Genomic DNA, 8,898 nt, shown 5'->3' on the forward strand with positions numbered 1-8,898 from the left:
TTTGATGTATAGTAAGGTGGTTAGGGTTCTGGCTGTGTTTGGTCTGATTGTCGTGGTTTGTCCTTGAGGAATCTGCGCAATGTATTTCTTGAGTATCCGTTCGTCTTGAATACGTCGTATAGGTGGTTCTCCGCTGTTTTGCGTATCTCGTCTGAGCTACAGTGTGTGGTGGCTCGTTGGAATAGTGTCCTGATACAGCTTCGTTTGTGTGTGTTGGGATGATAGCTGGTGTAGTTAAGTATTTGGTCAGTGTTTGTCGGTTTTCTCTATATGCAGGTTTGTAGTTCTCCATTGTCCTTTCTTTCGACTGTGACGTCCAGGAATGCGAGTTTGTTGTCGGTTTCTTCCTCCTTGGTGACCTTTATGCCTGTGAGAGTGTTGTTGATGACGTTAAATGTCTCTTCTATCTTGTTTCATTTTGTGATGCCAAAAATGTCATCTACATAACGAACCCAGATATTTGGTTTGACGATTGGTAGGGCTGTTTGTTCTAGTCCTTGCATTACCGCTTCTACTATGAATCCTGATAAAGTGGAGATCCCATGGGTGTGTCGTTGGTTTGCTTGTACACTATGTTTTTGAAGGTGAAGTGGGTGGTGAGGCACAGGTCCATTATCTTCATGATGTTTTCGTTGGTAATGTGAGTGATGGTGGTTGGTGTGTGTGTGATTGTTTCTTCTAAACGTGTGGTAAGTTTTTCCGTTGCCAGGTCGATGTTAATGGAGGTGAACAGTGCTGTTATGTCGAATGAGAACATTGCTTCGTCTTCCTCTATGTTGGCGTTTTTGATGATTTTTAGGACTTCCTGGGTGGAGTGGATTGAGTGTTGTGACTCTTCTACTATGTATTTTAGTCTTGCGTGTAGTTCTTTGGCTAGTCTGTAAATTGGTGTTCCGGGTAGTGCGACTATAGGTCTGAGGGGGGCTCATGGTTTGATGGATTCTTGGTAGTCCGTAGAATTGTGGGGTATTGGTCCCATCGGGTTTCATTTTCTGGAATTCTGTCTTGTTTAATTGTCCGGAATTGTGTAATTTTCTTAGGAGATAAGTAATTTTGTTTCCTAGTTGTGTAGTCGGGTCAAGCGCCACCTGTTGGTGGGTGTTGGTGCCTGTGAGTAGTGCATTAGATTTTTCTATGTAGTCCCTTCTGTTCAGGATGACTGTGAGCGACCTTTGTCTTCAGGTAATATAATAATGTTTTTGTCTTTTTTGAGATTTTCTAGGGCTTTCTTTTCTCGTGTGGTCAGTTTGTTTCCTTCCCTCTTTCGGCTGAGAATAGGTGCAACTGTCTGTCTGATCGTTTGTTGTGTTTCTTCCATGAGATTGTTGCCCTTCAATATGGTTTCTAATGCTGCTAGTAATTCCTTCTTGTCAGTGTCTCGGTAATTGAAATTTAATCCTTTGGCTAGTTGTGCTTTTTCTGTGTCTGATAGGGTCCGGTCTGATAAGTTCTTTATCCATGCCCCTGTGTTAGCGGTTTTGTGTTTTTTTTGTGAGTTTGTCCAGTTTTTTCTTCAAGTCCCTATTTTTCTTTATCTGTCTTTGTCGTTGTTTGGTGTTGATAGCTTGTTCTATCACGTCTGACCATACTTGGTTTGTTGCTTGTTTAAATAACGGCTTTCGGCCCGCAATTTCCCGTTTGTATTTTCAGAGTCTGTGGTGGGCATCATTGATTAATTCTCGGAGCATTCTGCGGCCGTTTTGTTCTGTTAAACATCTGGCTTGAGATGTTTTTATCGGCGTTTATATCGCAGACATTTTGGCAGTACTTGTTTTCTTAAACATTCATGCAGGAAGTACAGTTGTTCGCGAGTGGAACTCTCTCGGATGGCATTCTTTTCCCATCTACGGGCAAGTTATAGCGTGTTGCGCTCATGGCTTTTGCAAGGTTTGTGATGGTTTGTAGCTCAGGTTGAGATTTAGGATGTTGGTTTGCTGGCTGAGCTGCAGGTTTGATATCCAGACGTTTCATTACCTGGCTAGGTAACATCATCAGTGGCGACCTTCAAGAGAAGCGAAGCTGTTGTCTCCTGCTTTCTATTTCTATCTTTCTCCTGGATGGGGTTCCTGAGGTTTGTGGTGATGTCATTTCCGGTTCGTTTTCTGAGGAGTTGATAGATGGCAACTAGATCTATGTGTTTGTTTATGTCGTTGTGGTTGGAGTTCCAGGCCTCTAGGAATTCTCTGGCATGTCTTTGTTTAGCCTGTCCCAGGATAGATGTGTTGTCCCAGTCGAAATGGTGGTTTTTCTTTGTGGTGGCACTCAAAATACAACGCCAGAAACAAACATATATATTTAGGTGCCATCGATCAATCTCTCAGAAAACGAACAGGAAATGACCACCACAAACCCCAGGAACCCCATCCAGGAGAAAGATATAAATAGAAAGCAGGAGACAACAGCTTCGCTTCACTTGGAGGTCGCCACTGATGATGTTATTTCGCCAGGTAACGAAATGTCTGGATATCAAACCCACAGATCAGCGAGCGAACATACACCCTAAAAGCCCCATATTTCTTCACTTTAATTTTCCTTGCTAAATGTTGGCCCATTCACCCAACCTATCCATATAGATTTAAAATCTCTTGCACCATCATTCTGAAGTAATTTCCCACCGATGTTAGTGTCATCTGAAAATGTGGCATCGTATTTTCCATCCCATCAACAGAGTACAGTCAGTCCATCGATCGCAAATGGTTGAGGCATGAGTCCTGAAATCAATGTCACCCCACAAATTGCATTTGCCAAAAGAAAATTATACATTTATTCCATCTGACTCCATTTTGTTGGTTAACCAATCCTCCATCCAAGCTAATAAATTACTCCTAGACCCATGTTGTCTGATCTTACCACTTACTCTTTGGAGAAGCGACACATCCAATGCCTTCAGGAAGGCCAGATATGTTCCATCTCCAGGATTCCCACGACCCACCTTGTTTGTGACATCTTCAAATAACTCCAGCAAACAATTCAGACACGGTTTAGCCTTCGGGAAACCATGTTGACTCTGATGGATTGTGGTTTAACTTTGCAAATATCCTGAACAATGGACTCTAACAATTTGCCTTAAATTACAATAGTTTATTCTTACACTTTCGTCCCTAATGTATACCATTATTACAAGTTCTTCCCTTTCGAAAAGCTTTATGTTTTCTTTGAATTCCTGTTTAAAAGGCACACGTTTTTAAGGGATTTGGTCCAAATGCTGTGTAAGAGCCATGTGTGGCTGAATGGACTCATCATCCTGCTGGTGTACAAAATCGATGGGCTGACGTCTTTCTGGTGTTCACATGTTACCATCTCCAAGGCCAGAATGACATCCTCCTGTTGATGCTTTAGAGGATTGGGAGATTATGGAATCTTACTGTTGCTGTGTAACATTTTGAGGGGCTGATGGGTCTTCTCATACTTCTCTATAACAGGTGGAAATACTGAACGGTCTCCTCATGTATCCCGGAGATGGGACCGAGGGATTGATTGGTCTTCTCTTCTTCCCACACAACAGACATGTGTCTAAATTGCCTCTTCCTTTCTCATGAAAGAAGTGTCAGATAGTTTTTAATCCTTATCCAATTCCCTTGCAATAGGCTCGGTGGGTCTGAATGGCTTCCTGTTATCCCAGTGTAACAATCTCCAGTCACTGTGTGACCTCTTCCAGTTCCTATGTTACAGACTTGAGGAGGCTGAATGGACTGATCCTGTTGCTGTTTAACAGGATACTGGTTCAGCATGGCCTAATGTTATAGGCTCGACTGGCTGATTGGCCTCCTTCTCTAAATGTATATCAGGCTCCAGGGGCTGAATAGCCTCATCCTGTTTTGGTGTAACAGGGTCGAAGGTCTGAATATCCTCCTGCTGTTCCTGTGTAACAGGCTGGAGAACGGAATGGATTCCTCCACTATCTGTGTAATTCACTTCACTCGTTCACTCCTTCTGCCATTTATGTTCAAATAAGATCATCTTGAATCTTTGTAAACTCCAATGGCTACTGGGTCAACCTGATCATCATTTCATTATAAGTTCGCGCCTTCATTGCAGGAATCAGTTAAGGGAACCATCTCTGAGCTGCTTCCAATGTAACAACATCCTTTCTTCATTGAAGAGATTAAATCTGTACACATTACTCTAGATGTGATCTCACTAAGAGCCTGTACAGCAGCAGCAACGCCTTACCGGCTTGTTGGAAGGTTCCCACCCAGGTTAGAGCAGTCTCAGCTCTCTGAGGGAATACAAAGCATTGTTGGAAGATCATTGCCCTTCTCTACTCCATCAGCCTAACGGGAGATCTGGAGTAATTAAAGTTTGAGAAGATCATAAATGATGTGGCGAGATGATCTCTACCATCAATCTCCCCAGAGCCCACATCGCTCAGATTCCACAGAATCTAGTAAGGTGGAGATTAAAAAAATAGCAAGGAGGAGCAAACATTGATAGGAGTTATATATCAAAGTGGAAGCTGCAATACAAATGTTGGGTATGTTATATAACAGGAAATGAGATATACACATTCGTGGCTACTGCAGTGATAATGTACTGTTTAAGTTATATCTAAACTCTGTTAACCCAATTGAATGCTAATGCTGGGAAAAATGGATTTCAAGACCACGTGTGAGATGGTTTACACGAGCATTATGTTAAGCACTGAGCTCGAGATCAGGTGATTTAGGAATTGGTGTTGAGTGATCAGAAGAGCTAATTGAAATATTTGAAGGAAAGGACATTTTGGGAACAGAGATCACAATGTACTGGTTTTCTTTTATGCTGTTTGAGTACACGACAGTTTTTGTTTTATTTGAAGTAACTGTTATAAATATGAGTCATGCAAGCCATCAAGGTGTGAGGAGAAAGTCGGGACTACAGATGCTGGAGATCAGAGGCGAAGAGTGTGGTGATGGAAAAGCACAGCCAGGCAGCATACTAAGAGCAGATAAATCGATGTTTGGGGCATAAGCCCTTCATCAGGAATGAAGCTTATGGGCCAAGGTGGCTGAGGGATAAATGAGAAGGGGGTGCTGCAGGGGGAGGTTAGCAGGGATTGCGGTAGGTAGGTGAAGGTAGGGTTGAATGTGATAGGTGATGAAGGGAGACAGACCGCCTCATCTACTGCATCCATTGAACCCAATGTGTTCTTCTCTACATTGGCGAGGCAGAAGGTCAACTTGTGGAACATTTCAGAGAACATCTCTGGGACAGCCTCATTGAACAATTCCATCGCCTTGTGGCTGAGCACTTTAACTCCCCTTCCCACTCTGCCAAGGACATGAGGGGCCTGGACCTGCTCCATCGCCAAACCCGAGCCACCAGAAGCCTGCAGGAAGAAAGCCTCCTCTTCTGCCTTGGGACCCTCCAAACACAGGGGATCTTAGTGGATTTCCCCATTTCCCCTAATCCCACCCTATCCCACTCCAACCCTCCAATCAGCACCGCCCTTTTGTACATTCCTATGCGTCCACCTTCCTTGCTATCAATCTGGTCCACCCTCCTCTCCGAGTATCACTTTCAACCCCACCTTCACCTACCTATTAGATGAAAGGAAGCAGCTTAGAAAAATGCCAAGTTGTAGTATAGTAATCCCGTGGATTCAGAGAAATGTAGGACCCAGCAAAGAATGACCATGAAACTGAGAAGAAAATCGAAAAGAGAAAAAGCATGCAGACGAAAGAAAAACATAAAAACTGCTAAAAAGCATCTATCAAGGTATAAAAAAAATAAAAATAAGGTCAAATGTGGAACAGTTGGTGTGCGTTCAGGATAGTTTATTGCAGAGAACAGAGAAATCTCAGGGAAAAGAAACAGTTTATTTGCGTCTATCTTCATTGGGAGAATGTCCAGAAATTCTTCCAGAAATACCAAGTGACCATGGGACTTGTGTAAGTAAAGTCTAAGATTATTCTTATCAATGTTGCGTTCATCTTTGAAAAGAAAGCTGGATTGAATATTTCTAAATCTGACAGACCAGATGTATTTCACACAAGGATTTATGAGGAAGCAGCAATAGACATGTTGATTGCATCGCGGATTTTTACTTAACCTTCCGACACATTCTCGAAAGTCATTTAGCCAATCTGTATAAGGCAAAGGTTACAAATATTATCCAACAGTTTAAGAAAGGATGAAGATGGAGAGGAGTGAACTACAGAGCAGTCATCCGCAGTCGGGTGTTTGTTGGACTCGATTACAAAGAACATGCGACTACATATGTAGAAGGTAATAACATCACTTGGGAGTGTGAGAATATACCGATGAAAGGAAAACCAGAAGTGGCAAACATTTTCTTTGGAATGGTTTGAAGATGATTCTTGTGGACATAGACAATGAAGAACCAATGGATAACGTAGAGTTGAATATTCATGAGATTTTTTTAAAAACTCACAAAGTAAGCTCATAAGAAAGGTTAAAGCGAGAGGTATTAGGAAGAACATATGAAAATAGCAAAGAAAAAATTAGTTTTACATTCAGGTGATTGTAATTGGAATATAGAAGACGTCATGCACCAGTTGTATCGAGTGTTCATGAGAGTATTTTGTATTGTTCGGAGTCCCAATCTAATAAATAAGATATTGACTACAGAGGAACTGCAAAAGGTATTATTCAGATTCATCCCTAAAACGGCAAGATTTTCTGATGTGGAAACTCACCCTGTGATCTCGAGTTTTGAAACATGAGAGGTGGTTGCAGTGAAACTTAGAAACACAGAGGGGACTGAATAACAGGGACATGGAGAAGTACAAGTAGGCGAGATCTGGGAGAATCCCACGAGATTCTACACGGACAAGTAGAGCAGAATAATCAGCAAACAGTTAGTGTCCATTAGAAACCAAAGGGGCAATCTGTGTGTCAAGCTGGAGAACATTGATGGACTGTTACATGAGACCTTCACATCTATTTTACTTTAGAGACGGAGAAGACAAGTACAGAATTCAAGGAGATGGATGGGGAAACTCTTGAACAGATTGATGTAAAATACGAGAAAGTATTTGAGGGTTTGTTGTGTATAAATTTGGACCTAACTCCATGTCTGAATGAGTTGTATCACAGGCGGCTGTTGGGGTGAATGGAGGAAAGACCCTGTCTGAATATTTTAATTAGGATCTGACCATAGAGGAGGTGCCAGAGAACTGGAGAACTGCTAACACGATTCCACTTCACAGTTCGGGTGGGAGAGATAGACCAGGGAACAATAGACGAGCGGGTATTAGGTCACTGTTAAGGAAACCACTGGAGAAAATAGGGAAGGAGAAAATTGAACTCCAATAAGAGTCGAAAGGTCTGATCAGGGATAATCATCATGACTTTATCAGAAGGAAGTGGCATCTAATTGATTTGATTCAATTAGCTTGAGGAGGTCGGTTGTTTAGCTTTGTAGGGAAGCCTTTGACAAATTTCCAGCTGGGAAACTGAAAAATAACGTAAAATCTCACAATATAAATGATAACTTGACAAGTTACAACGAAAATTGTCTTAGTGGCAGGAGGCAGAGGGTAGAGAGAGAAGGCTGTTTGTGTGACTGGAGACCAGTGTCCCCTGGTGTACCACAGGGATTAGTGATGTGTCCCTTATTGTTTGTGTTATTCATAACAAAAACAAATGTGAATGTGGAGGGGGCAAGGTGGAGAGGCAGGGAGGTGTGATAAGTAAGTGTACATTTGACATAAAGATTGACCGGTTGGTTTGCAGTGAGCAGGAAGGCCTTAAGTTACAGGAAGATGCAGATGAAATGGTCAGATGGGCAGATCAATAACAGATACAATGTAACCTTGATAAATATGAGGTGATGCACATTGGGAGAAGGAACCAGGCAGTGGAGGACTCAATGAATGGCAGCACACTGGGAAGCTCAGATTGTGCTTCTCCACACATCCCTGAATGTGACTGGACAGGTTAATGCTTAAAAATGTGTTGCTGGAAAAGCGCAACAGGCCAGGCAGCATCAAAGGAGCAGGAGAATTGACGTTTCGGAAATATTCGTGAAGAAGGGCTTATGCTCGAAACAACGATTCTCCTGCTCCTTTGATGCTGCCTGACCTGCTGCGCTTTTCCAGCAACACATTTTTTAAGCACTGATCTCCAGCATCTGCAGTCCTCACTTTCTGCTGGGCAGGTTAATGGACTAGTTAAGAATTGGACCTTGAGTGTTGTGTTTCCTAATCAGGGTGGAGATATAAGACCTTCCAGGGCTTTGGTTCGGCCAAAATGGAATACTGTATGTAGCTCTGGGAGCCACATTCCAGGAAGGATGTGATTGTACTGGAGAGGGTGCAGAGGTGATTCACCAGGATGTTCCCTGGGGTAGAGCATATCAGCTATGGAGAGAGGCTGGATAAGCTCGGGTTGTTTACTTTGGAGCAGAGAAAGCTGAGGAGTCAGTGATTCAGAAGGATAAGATTATAAGCGACACGGACAGGGTGGATAGACAGCAGCTGTTCCTTTTAGTCAGAGGGTCAAGAACAAAGGAGCACACTTTTAAAGTGAAAAGTTTGAGGTTCAGAGATGATTTAAACATTTTTTCACCTCGAGGTGTGGGCTTCTGGGATTACTTCCTGAGAGGGGAATTATCACGAGTAACCTCACAATCGTTAAAAAGTACTTGGACAAGCACTTGGAAGTGTCATAACATTCCAGGCTATGGGACTGCTGTAGAAAGTGGGACTAATATAGATCGTGCTGTACTTCTGTTGGCACAGAGTCTTTGCTCCTGTGAGTGTACCATGTGGAAGGTCAATTATTGGAGCATTTTAAGGCAGGAATTGATGGGTTTCTGAAGAGTTATATTCATAATGGTTATAAGTGTGAACTGTAATAGCATGTTAAATGATGTCAATGTGAGAAATATGAGAAAACAAGTGTAGTTTCCTTACAGTTTGGAACCAGAGAATGGAGAATGGGGAACAGGGAAAT

This window comes from Hemiscyllium ocellatum, unplaced genomic scaffold (assembly GCF_020745735.1).
Source record: "Hemiscyllium ocellatum isolate sHemOce1 unplaced genomic scaffold, sHemOce1.pat.X.cur. scaffold_1918_pat_ctg1, whole genome shotgun sequence".
Taxonomy (NCBI): Eukaryota; Metazoa; Chordata; class Chondrichthyes; order Orectolobiformes; family Hemiscylliidae; genus Hemiscyllium; species Hemiscyllium ocellatum.